Here is a 12,046-nt window from a genome sequence, read left to right on the forward strand (position 1 = left end):
GACGACATCTAAGTCGTCCCCTTTTTATGCACCTAGTCAATACGAAGCGGCGAAATGGTGCCACTCGTTGATCTTTAGTATGCACTTGCAGACGTGGATCAGTAGGTGCCCAGGCGTCCTTCGCCCCAACCAGCTCTTTTACCCCACTTTTCCCGCCCTAGTTTTCGGCAGCTGGAATACCTGGCACAGCTTGATCTTTCTAAATAAATGTCACTATTGGAGGGAAACGGCGGAGGAAAAAACAGTTAGTACAAAACCTGAGTCATGGACAGGCGTGGCGTGGTGAACATTGGTAGCGAACAAACAAATAGAATGTTTATAAGTTTTTACATAGTTCATGGACGAGCCGCCGCCGCCACAGTAGGTAAACTACGTCAAAGTTGTTTTAAGGTATCCTGTACACCAGATAAATACCACGAACACTAAAGCATCGTTTTTGTAATTATTAAAGCCGTAAATATTCCGAAATTATTTGTGTATGTTCAATAACCTGGTGGTGTTACATATTGAATAATCTAAGTTGTACAATTTCTCTTTCCTCGCCACTTTAAAGAAATTTCATTTGTGTTTCAAGCTTTCTTAAATCACACTAGCCCCTCTGCCTTGCAACGTCACTGATTCTGCAGTTTCCTTTGGAACTTCATGAACGCAATGACCATTCATGGTAAATATATCTGCGAGGTTTTATAGCACTTCCACTTCGGCATAACTGTAAAATTGTTTAAGAGTAGTTCTTGCTTTTTAAAAAGCGAATTTAAATTATTCATATATTATTTATACTACACTTTTTATATATATATACAAGCATCTTCGATGCCCAATGCCTCCTGATCGTGGAGAAGGAGTGATATACTTTGGGCAAGTAAGCTTTCTAGAGGCGATTAAGCTGATGTTCGCCTCCTACTTTTCTCTGAACGTCCAATATTCGAGTGAATCCGCAACACTGGATTTCATGCAGACGTAATTAAAAATCTCCATAAATTTCTGCATTTATTTATGAGAAGGAAGCACCAGTTGAGCCTCAGTACGGCAACCAACCTTTCGCTCCTATCCACCACTGCCTTGTTTGCTCTTATTCATTTTTATTTATTTCCATTATGGATCAAAATTGTCACGTACGATGTCATAAAAATTCAGTGTAATGAAGTAATTAAAAACTTGTCTTTGTTCCATTTGAAACCCGAAACGAGGAACGATAAAAACAAAACGGGACACAGCACGTAAAGTGTGTTCTATCCGTTTTTATTATTGTTGCTCATTTCAGGTTTGAAAGAGAAGATATTCGCCAGCTTGCCTGTGTTTTTACCCTTAATTGACTTTCAACCTGTGGGAATCCTCTTGCCGCTACCAGTCTCGGAGAATGACACGACACACAGGTTCAAGAGCACGTAATCGCTTATTCAGTGTCATCGCCCAAGAAGTGGGCGATGACAGTGAGTAAAGCATAATCATCAGGTTGTGGTGAGAGCATATTGTGTTTCGGAGGTTATGAAAAGCCAGATGGATCATTACAACTTTCAGTGCTTAATTCCCTCTTGAAGATATATACTCATTGGATTATACTGTGTGTGTTAGATCAGAATAGAACGGTGGAAACGAGATATGGCTCACACATTAGGAAGTTCATAATTTCTGTGCACTAGAATAGGGAGCGGAAAACAGGTCTCTCGTTGATTTGCCTTTATCTAACAATGTTTAGATGCCCCCGTAAACCTTTGTGTAATACGCGTAAGGGCCCGGAAGGCTTAATAAATGATGATGATGATGACGACGATATCTCTGCCAGCGACGCGTCGTTCGCTAAACAGATTTAACATTTTGTTCACAGAATATTAGAAATTGGATTCTCGGACACAACCCTGACATGAAGTTGATTTTATAAACGCTTTGCTGTTGAATTATTTGTAGTTATACTGACATAAATGCTCAGAAGCAAAGGAAGCTGAGCCGTATTTTCGTTTTGTATAGAATATTTCTTGCTAATGTTGTTCTTCAGTAAAAATACTTGGACATACCTCTCAATTAGATAAAAGTACAAAGCATTTGAATAATTACAACATGCAGGTATGTGTGACATAGATACTTAAGTACTAACTCACAGAATCTATCAAGGCATTACAGCAGTTTTATTGAAGACTACATGACCGATATGGCGCATTTTGTCACAAGATGGTAACTTAGTGCACTACCTTTGCCAGCGTGGATGCCTCCGTCCTAGTGAAACAGATGGCCGCTATACATTTTAGGCTACTCAGCTCTTCCTTTTTTTAATTACATGTTACTAACTGGTATCAACCCCGCTGAGGGAACCCGCCAAGACGGGAAAAAAAAGAGGACATTTCATTCTGGTGTGTTGACTGCGATGACCGCATAAAGGTCTTTGAGAAAAAAATATCGAAAGTGAAATTTTGAAAATATGTTTTTTTTTTGGTTTTTGCTTACAAAAGGAACTGGATTTCTTTCTGTAAGACTTTAGGACCATAGTAGATAAATGAGTCGGAGCAGGAGAAACCAGCAGTCATGCCGGATTTGTTTCATGTGGCATCCAAGATTTCAGTATAAATATCGTAACAATGTGCAGTTGCAACAAAGCCTTGTCAGCAAAATATCCATGCCTTCATTCACTCCATTTCATTCTTTCCATTCATGCAGAGACTCCCAACCTCTTGGCTTTTACTCCTCGTTGCCGTCCCCCTTCTTCAGAACAGGCTCCATGGGAGAAGGTTGGGCTTTATTAACGCTGCCCCTGGAATTCGAAAGAGACGTATTTTCCCTGTATGTTTTTTTTGTATCATCATAGTAATCGTTTATTGCACTAATTTTTCATACGCAGTTGAAATTCAAAATCTGGGGCACTTAATATTTCTTCTTTATTGTTTTCCAGGTTTTCAAGTTCTTCGCCTGGACTTGATTGCTCTGGAATCTACAGGGATTGCCTTCCACATGAAAACTGGTCGTGGCCCACTAATTATTTCCAAAAAATAAAGGTATGAACATTCTTAGTACCGCGTCTTGTGTGCACCTTCACTGCCCAGTGCCCGCCATAGTTAATCTGGGGCTCCTGCTTTACACTTGCGTAAAGCTCATAGTTTGCAGAACTCAAAAGGTTTATTTTGCCCTCAAACTCTGTTCAGAATCTAATCACACTCCACAATTTTTTACCGGTTTCTTTAGTTCTTGATATGAACTGCATCTGTCTCGAAATTAGAAATAGCCTTCCACATTAAATCTGGACATGGCCCACTAGTTATTTCTTAAGAAAAAAATATATGAACAGAGTTTAAGCGGTACTGCATCTTGTGTGGACTTGCTAGAAATTTATTACACAGAGTTCAAGCACCTGTTAATCTATGGAAGGCGCGGTAAGCATTCACTCCTGGAAGGAACTTGAGCCCACACCCTAATAACATTCCATGGCTGGTATACATTATTTTTTTTACCGGCATAGATATCCCCCAGAGTAAAATTCTAAACTTGTTGTTCACCAAGACGTCCGTTTTGTGAAGTCACTGCAGCTAGCAGCTTAACAGGCTCTGGACGTCGCTACTAGGTGCGGACAACACGCCAGCTAATTTTCGATGTCCGAACAATTTCTGTCGTCGCGCATTGCGTTCGGCTCGGTGATTGAGAGTTATTGTTTTCTGGTATCGGAAGTTACGGAAAACTCGCCAGATAATTTTTGATGCTTGAACATTTTCCGCGTCGTGCATCACGTGCAGCGCACTGACAGGGTTACGGTTTCCTACTATGCTTCTATATGTCAAGATACGGGGCCAACCGTAGGGCCTCATTACTCTCATGCCTGTAATACCTAGGTAGTGCTGTAACCGTGCTGCAAGACAACGGTAACTGTACCGGCATCTATAAATTCGCTGCAAAATTCTAGTACTTTGACGGGATATCTTTAAAGTGCACCTTATATTGTGAGCCTAAGAGCTTTATGAACGATGTAAATGCTCTGGGAATTTCCTTGTTTTTTTTTCTTTTTGCGCGAGGTTAGCTTTTTGTTACGCCCAAGTACTGTGGCTTTCAGAACGACGGAACGTGAGTGCAAAATTGAAACGGGTTATTATTCACGCTGGCTCAAACTACTGCAGCAGTCGAGCAGTAGGCAGTGGTGCTGGTGTCGCAAATTGCTTCTTGGAGTGTCTTCCCAAAAACTGTCTAGACTGAAAACAGACGACATTGCAGTTTTTCTAAACCTCACCAGACACCAGGGTTCAGTACTAGTCAGCACCGATACGAAGGTCGAAACCGCTTGTTATCCGGACTGTGGGAGCGTGATGTCTTTCAGTCGAAGAATGTTTGTCTTGACTCGTTGCGGAATACCCTTAGGCAAAAGAAGCTAATAGCAGGAATTCTCTGCCATCTCCGGGGCTTCTAGGCAATTTTTATTTGAACTTAACTGATACTTCAGCCCCATTCGTGATCGTCTACGTTTCTTTTTTTATAATACTTTCTGCTCTTTCTGAAGCGGTGAAGCGTTCTTTTTCTATAACCTCGAGTTTCATTGCGAGCAATCATTATTTCTTTGACAAACGTTTCTTGGCTTCCCCCGTCAGAAATTAGACGTGTGAAAATCTTTCGTTCACTCCAATAAGCCCAGGCTTGGGCAGTTTTAGTTAGCACACGAGGAGTTTTATCGCCTCTCTTTAGTTGTAGAATTCAACTATATTTCCTTTCACCTTATGTTTAGACGCAGCTGACCCTACGAGGGAATAAGACATATCATGCATCTTCAAAAATACATCATCATGGATTTCGTCATGTTTTTGTACGTATTCTATTGTCGCTGAACCAATCATAAGCAGAAGAAACCTTAAGACTTACGCTTTTGACGCTGCTTGATTGATACCATTGGCTTGTAGTTTCGGCTGCTTCAAGACTTAACTCGAAACGAAGTATTGGTTGAGGTGTTTTTACTGAGTGGTTTCAGTCAAAATTCAACACGGGTGTCGAGAGGGGTATTTTGTTTTGGACAAAAAAGTGTCTTGCAATAGCCCCACTTCCGTAATAAAAAAGTTCCCCGAAATTAAAGTCCATAGGTATATATATATATTTCCTTTTACTAAACGTTTAAGTGGAGCAAGGTAAGTCAACATTTCTTTGGCCTTATATTATTACCCAGTTTTATTGGCTTTTATAAATAATAACAAAAATCTCACAATAGTCATTTCTTGTTTAACAGAAAAACTCTATTAATATAATTTATGCCACAAATTTAAAAAAAAAAGTTAAATATTGTATTTTTCCGTTTTGCTGACATATGTGGAGCATGGTACCTTAGAACGCATCACAAACATTGCTTACTAATTAATCTTGTGAACGTAGGCCATAGATGAAACAGGACACAAGCAAATTCTAATTGAACTGGAGTAGGCGACTTGAGTGGTAGCCAGAAAGCCACGTTCTAGCGCCGAGTTGAACTTTCCCGTTTTGGCCAATATTGTTAAAAATATTTACCAGGATAGGACTAATATTATTTTACTGCCTGCACGCTTGCATAGCGGAGTGGGAAGCGCGTTTGCCTCAAGCTCAAGTAGCTCGAGTTCGATTCCCGGCACTGCGTGTCGTTTTATTCTTTATTTTTTAAATAAAAATAGGTGATTCGAGAAGGTTGAACCGTCTAGCCTATTCATGTTCAGAATGTTTAGTTCGAGGTGGATCGAGGCCGAACATTTCACGCTCCAAAAGAAGGCACGTAAGTTAATTTCCACAGTCATCACAAAGTGAATTTCTATCGAAGGTACTGAAGAAGGTTGTAATTTTGCCGGTTGGAACTATAGGATTTCAATGGATTATTCCAACCGAAGCTTTCATGTTTTCGAAGATTCGAGTCTAAACTTTCCCGTTAACTTCGAAATTAGGACAGAATATTGTCGACCACCCTCGTTCAACGTAGTTGAAATTGTCATTAAGCTTATAATCAAAATCGTTTAACAAAAGTATGCCATTGGCATGTTTTCCACGCATTCGTTTTTATATATTTCTTGACGCTCAACCTCGACGTTGTGACAAATTTTACTACTAAGTTTCCGTGAAAAGTTATCAGAATCAGACTAAACTCAATAGAACGTTTTCCAGTAAGCTTCCGCGCAAACGTACACCCCCCTCCCCTGGCCTTCCTTCCCGCTTTCGCCATTTTCGCGGATCAAAGTTCCGGTCGACCAGGGTGTTCAGCAACCATATTTGCGCGTATTTCTTCTTGTTTTGTCATTTGTGTTCGAGTATGTGCTAGTACGAAGCATAAAAGGCAACGAATGTCAAAACAGCGGCACGATGCCAATGTATTTTGAAGGACAGGTGGAAGTTGGGGTGCCCTTGATTTGTAGTTCGAACACAACTCGGCAGACGGCGCTCGTTGCTTAAAAAAAGGTCGACAAAAACTCGTACACAATGCGCGGTGTTGCACATGACGCGTAGTGGGAACACCCCTCGGTTGACGTGCTGTTTACCAGTAGAAAATAAGGCTGGGATAGGCACTGAAATTCTTGTATAACTCGATTGTTCTTTGTTATATCATGCGCACGCATTTGAAATATCAACCCTTTCAAAATCAAACATCACACTTAAAAAAAGTGGAAAAAATATATATACTCTAGATGTTTAAAAAAATGGAGAGAGAAAGAGAGAGAGAGGGAGAACAATCCCATTATCTCCAATGCGAGGTATTTTTGAAGTTCAACGAGTTTCACGTGTTTCGAAGTTTTACAGATTAAACAACAGGCTTTCAAGATTTCTAAATGAGCTTCCGAGTTCTCTGAATTGTCTCGCCGCCGCTAGAACCTAAAAAAATTTATGAGATTTTGCTCCCGAGAAATCAAAAAAACATTCTACTAGGAGGCAGAATTGGGACAAAGTCATTCTACATTATTATCTGTTCGTTCACTTATGAAGACAACCGAACCCTCGCTCGTAACATCGAATCATTTATGTTTGCAGTCGTGACTTTTATTTTATGTTGAGAAAGAGGGTTAAAAGACACGCAATGTGCATAGTTTTTTTATTTTTTTATTTCGAAAGTTGATGTGTTCTTAAAAATATCCTTTTCTTTCAATTCCTTCCTTTACGCTAGGTAGTATCCACTGCATCATCGTCGCACTGAGCGTAGAGAAAATTGACGAGTGTCGCTACGCCTATGACGTGCCATCTTCCGTTCGCTGAAAAAACTAAAGCGGTTTTGTAGACCCTGTCAACTGCAAATTCGGTTTGGTCTTAAGCGTAGTTGTCGGGTTACGTTTCTTTATTTGTCGGATTGAAAGAAGAAGGAAATTTTGAAACGGCACGTGTTTCGATGTTTTCTCTTTTTGCTGTGCCATCGAAACACCTAGTCCGAAATATACCAGTGCAGGGTGTTTGTATTACTTTCGAAATGATTTATTAAAACAAGATCCGTAAAACATACACTAATGCAGTTTGTGCAAGTGAGCTATAGTATACATATATATGCGGCCAGCAGGTGAGTACAGATGTTTTTTTTGTTTTTTTAAGCTGTACTGATTTGTTTAAAAAAAGCCGTGAAAGCTACGCCGTAATTTGTGCGGGTGATTTTAACGGCAGAGGGGACATAGTTTAGGAGGCTAATCCTAACGATCAGTCGGCTAAAGAACCAAAATTTGTTAAGTAACGTGTTTAATTGGTCAACCTAGAGATATGGTTCTAATAAGAAATTTGCTGCGCATCGTCGTAAACCACTAATTGAGTAATTTCTAGAAAAACATTGATCTCGTGAAAAGCGCGATAGTGCGCTAAAGTTACCACTGTTGCAGCAGGAGCAAGGCCACTGGTGCGATAACACGCCCGCGCGATAATTGCGTTCCTTATCATAGCGCCAGCCAAGATACCTGTTGCATGAATGGTACTTTTAGCGCACTTCTACACTACCCACGTGCTCAAAATATTTCTACAAATATCTTGTTAGAGGTTTTTGATAACACTCGGCAAGTTTGTTATTGGCATCATATATCAATTTTAAGTATTTAAAAAGTAAAATAACAAATTTTACTTCATTACCCGGCTTTTTCTTTGGGATTAGCGAACTATACTATGATGTCCCCCTCGCCATATAAGTCACCTGCACAAAGCTGCATTAATGTAGCTGTGACGTTTTTTTTTTTTTTTTTTTTTTTCTCTTAATGCCAAAGCAACTGTCTCATGGAGCGCAGCCGACATTGGTTTTTACCGCGATGAACAATCATCAAAATTAGCGGCAGTTCATATGGCTGCGACGCGTTCCCATTGACTGCTACGCGTCATATCACATGCTTCGTGACGGAAGTCGGCGGGGTGTTTAAGGTCAAGGCGGACGGGCCTCAGAAAAAAACCACACAGAAAAGCACAGCACCGAAGATGCACCGTCACGGAAGGCGTGGAGCCGGCGAAGTTCGCCGTGCCTGCGCAGTGCGGGAGCGTGATGTCACCGCCGGAGCCTTGTGCGGAAAAGGAAGACGTGGCACGCTCCTTGTAGGAATCTGATACGCGTAGGAATGAATTACTTCACGTAAGCACTCTTAAGTGTCCTCATGTAATTTAAGTCTTAAACATATCTGCTAACCTTTAAAAAAAAAATACTGCATAGGCGAGGAACTTCCGCGCTAAGTTCGAAAAATTGACTAAAATGTCTGAACTTTTTAATTATTGATAATAAACCTAAGGATTCATAAGGAAACTTGCCGAGCATCATCGTAAACGACTCAAGAAGTTACTTTTATAAAGACTCCAAGCATCTGAATCGTGCGGAAATGCACCGAAGTCACAGGCGCAAAGCTGGATGTGGGGAAAGTCGCGTGAGTAGATATTGGGGAGTTTCAACTTGTACATAATCCGCTGCAATTAACAAAATTACTTGTACTCATGCAGACACTAGTTCAGGGCATACACATTCAGAAATTCCGACCCGCATGATACTCCGCCACTGACGCAGCGCAATCAATAGTATTGCATAAACAGTACAGGGCATTACTCACTGTGCCATCACAAAAGAAAAATACCGTAAAGACCACCAATTCAGCCAGTGACACTGGAAGGATCCTAAAGCGCGAAAGAGGTAGTTCTAATAGGCTCAGGCTTGAGCAACTTGAAATTAGTAGAGCTGGGCAATTGTTCGATTAACCTTCGAATTAATCGATTAAGGCTTCAATCGCGATCAAATTCTTTAACCGGTTAATCGGTTTTTAAATCGGTACTCAAAAGTTCGTTCCCAGCCAGGTGCGATGAGGAAGGTTAAATTCTCGCGCTCGCGAAGCGTCACGTGTTCGAGGATATAGGATCTATTACACATCCTGCACAGGCTAGACAAACAAGCAGAAAAACAAGCTGGGAAGCTAACAACGTCATGGTTACTTTTCCAGTATTCGGCACGTAAAAATGTACAAGTTCACGAGTATGAAAAGCAATCTCGCTGGAAAGTTTGGGTTTAAAGTAAACTCCAGCGGAAAAGTTTTTAACTCGAAGGAAGTCCACTGCATAATCTGCAAAAAGCCATTTTTGTAAAGTGAAAGCGTAAGTTGGCTTCAGTATCGCCTACGAGCGAAGCACCCATGTAGCTGCAGTAAGGACCATCCGCCAAAACGCAGACAACAATCAACGCCTTCTCATCGAGGTTCCTTTCTTTGAAAAAAGAAGAAGAAATCGCCCAAGCTCTGAATCCTTGTCTTCTTGTCACAGAATGTGGACCAACTTCTTTGTCTCCCGAGTTGGAGCAAAAATATGTGTCTTTGAATCGTTGAACTATATGTATCCTATTCTGAATATCCTTTGTACCATGTAACAAAGAGTAAAATAAGTCTTCAAAGGCAAGACAAGTTGTCGCATTCTTTTTAATATATTATTTATAAAAATTAATGCAACCGATTAATCGAATAATTAAACGATTAAAGCGTGGCAATTAATCGGGTTAAAATTTTTAATCGACGCCCAGCCCTTGAGATTAGTACAAAATAAGTCTTCTCGCCCTCGTGCCTGTTGCAGATTTTAACCAAGTTACGGTGTACATACTTTGATTCGAGTTTGTGGGGTCGAATATTTCAGGCATGTGCCTCCTCCCGCATTTTTGTACACTGCTATCGCTGTGTCATTTCTTGAAAGTGTGTCCCCTGAATAATCACCATAATCATCGACCAGCCAGCTTTGTGTTTCCTAGGGGTAATTGATGCCTGGTAGCCCTTGGCGAAAAACAGCAGTCCACTAGTGTACTTCTGACGAACTTAGTACGAATACATTTTTATAATAATTCTGCATTAAATTAGCCGATATTGAGTATACTCGCGGTGTGCTTCTGGCGGGCTCCAATTGTACTTTTAAACCATCCTTCGGCTGTGCTCCAAGTATATTTGTAGTTTTTTAGAAATTCATGCTTTGAATATACAACACATGCTTGATAAGCGTACATATATTTATACCATTCAAAAATACAAATTAGTAGGTTAAGAAACCATATTACGTGGGAAACAATAAAGCCAGAAACTCCTGTATAACATATTGATAACGATGGGAAACGTTTGCGTTCTGCTTGTAATTTTTTCTACAAGAGCTTCTTATTTTAATATTTCACATAATACGACTTTTGTGCATAGTTTAAAATTCTGCACTCCCAGAGTTCTCTCGAATTCCGAAGGATACTCTTAGACACGAAGCATCCTGGACGCACATTTCAGCGCATCTAGACATGGTGGAGGGAAGAGTTGGTATAAAAATAGCAGAAAAACTTTATTTCTAACAACCGTTTCAACAAAGATGCAAAAGAGCAACAAAACACACAGTATCCGTTTCTACTACGCTTCGCGCGAATGATTGTTACACGCCAATAAAACTTGGCAGGGTATTTACAATGAAGCGACAGCGAACTATAAATCCAGGCGTCACATGGCACGATCACAATACGTAATTTTGGAACCACTCAACCACTCAACCGTACTCGACAGCGCTTGAAGCAAACAGTGGTAAATGATACAAATCGCACCCCCGCGGATCGCGAGCCACGTACTGGATGTTGGCCTTCATTTTGCGTACATGAAGGGGAGGACGCCCGAAAGTCGAGGCACTTGGTGAAGTACGCCGGCCGTGCGGGATGGTACGCAGAGGGTGACTGGAGTCGATGAAGCCGCCCGTGTACAGCTCCATCGAGTCCACTGAAGATGGATCCATGGTGGCGACCAAGATGGTGCTCTGCGAGATGGCGGCGACTCCGCTGGCGTCAGTAGTCGTCCTTTCAAGTCTCAGGCCTCCCGAATGACCCTTCACCACCACTACATCTTGACGACAAGCCACCGCTCGCCCGGACAGCGACGTGCCTAGAGGTCCACCGTTGATTTCCGTAGGGTCCCCGCACACTGCAGTATCCCTGCAAACGAGGACGCACGTCAATTAGCCAAAGCTGGTATGCGTGTGGACATCGTCTGTCACCACCGAGAAAACGGCGACAGCACGGAGGGAGGGTTCTCTCCTCGACTATGACATTCACAAGCTCGAACCGCGCTAGCGGCTCGAGCTTGCTCTTCCCAGGTTGGCAGGTATAAGCCTACCTGGACGGTGCCTCGCCGATGAGATCTCCACTTATCGCCAAATCTACACCCTCTGAATTCCTCAAACACACGTGACTCCTATTCAAACTGTAATCATAACCATTCGATGAAAGTAAGAAACATACAAATTCAAACAAGGATTCACCAAAACTCCCAGCGCCGATTCACGAACTCGAAAAAAATGCCGACAAGCCATTCTTGCCGAGCCGCCGAGCTCGACCTGCCAGTAAGATGGAGCAGAGTACGCATGCGCTGTGCCCCACCTGCCAGTGTACGCGTGCGACGGTTTTATGTAATCATTGATAATTACATAATACGACTCGGTCAGCTTAGCGCTACTCAAACACTAAGTCGAGACAGAGGAAGGTCGCACGTATTCAAGGGAAGTCTCGCTGTCGTCGATGAGCGGATGCCAGATTCACGAAACGGTTTAACGACAAAAAGTGCGTACAAGAAAATGCACTCACAAATCCGTATTGACGAAGTGAGATATTTGCAAGTTTTGTGTGGGTTACACCAGAATC

The sequence above is a fragment of the Ixodes scapularis genome, unplaced genomic scaffold (assembly GCF_016920785.2).
Source record: "Ixodes scapularis isolate PalLabHiFi unplaced genomic scaffold, ASM1692078v2 PGA_scaffold6__148_contigs__length_123643588, whole genome shotgun sequence".
Classification (NCBI taxonomy): domain Eukaryota; kingdom Metazoa; phylum Arthropoda; class Arachnida; order Ixodida; family Ixodidae; genus Ixodes; species Ixodes scapularis.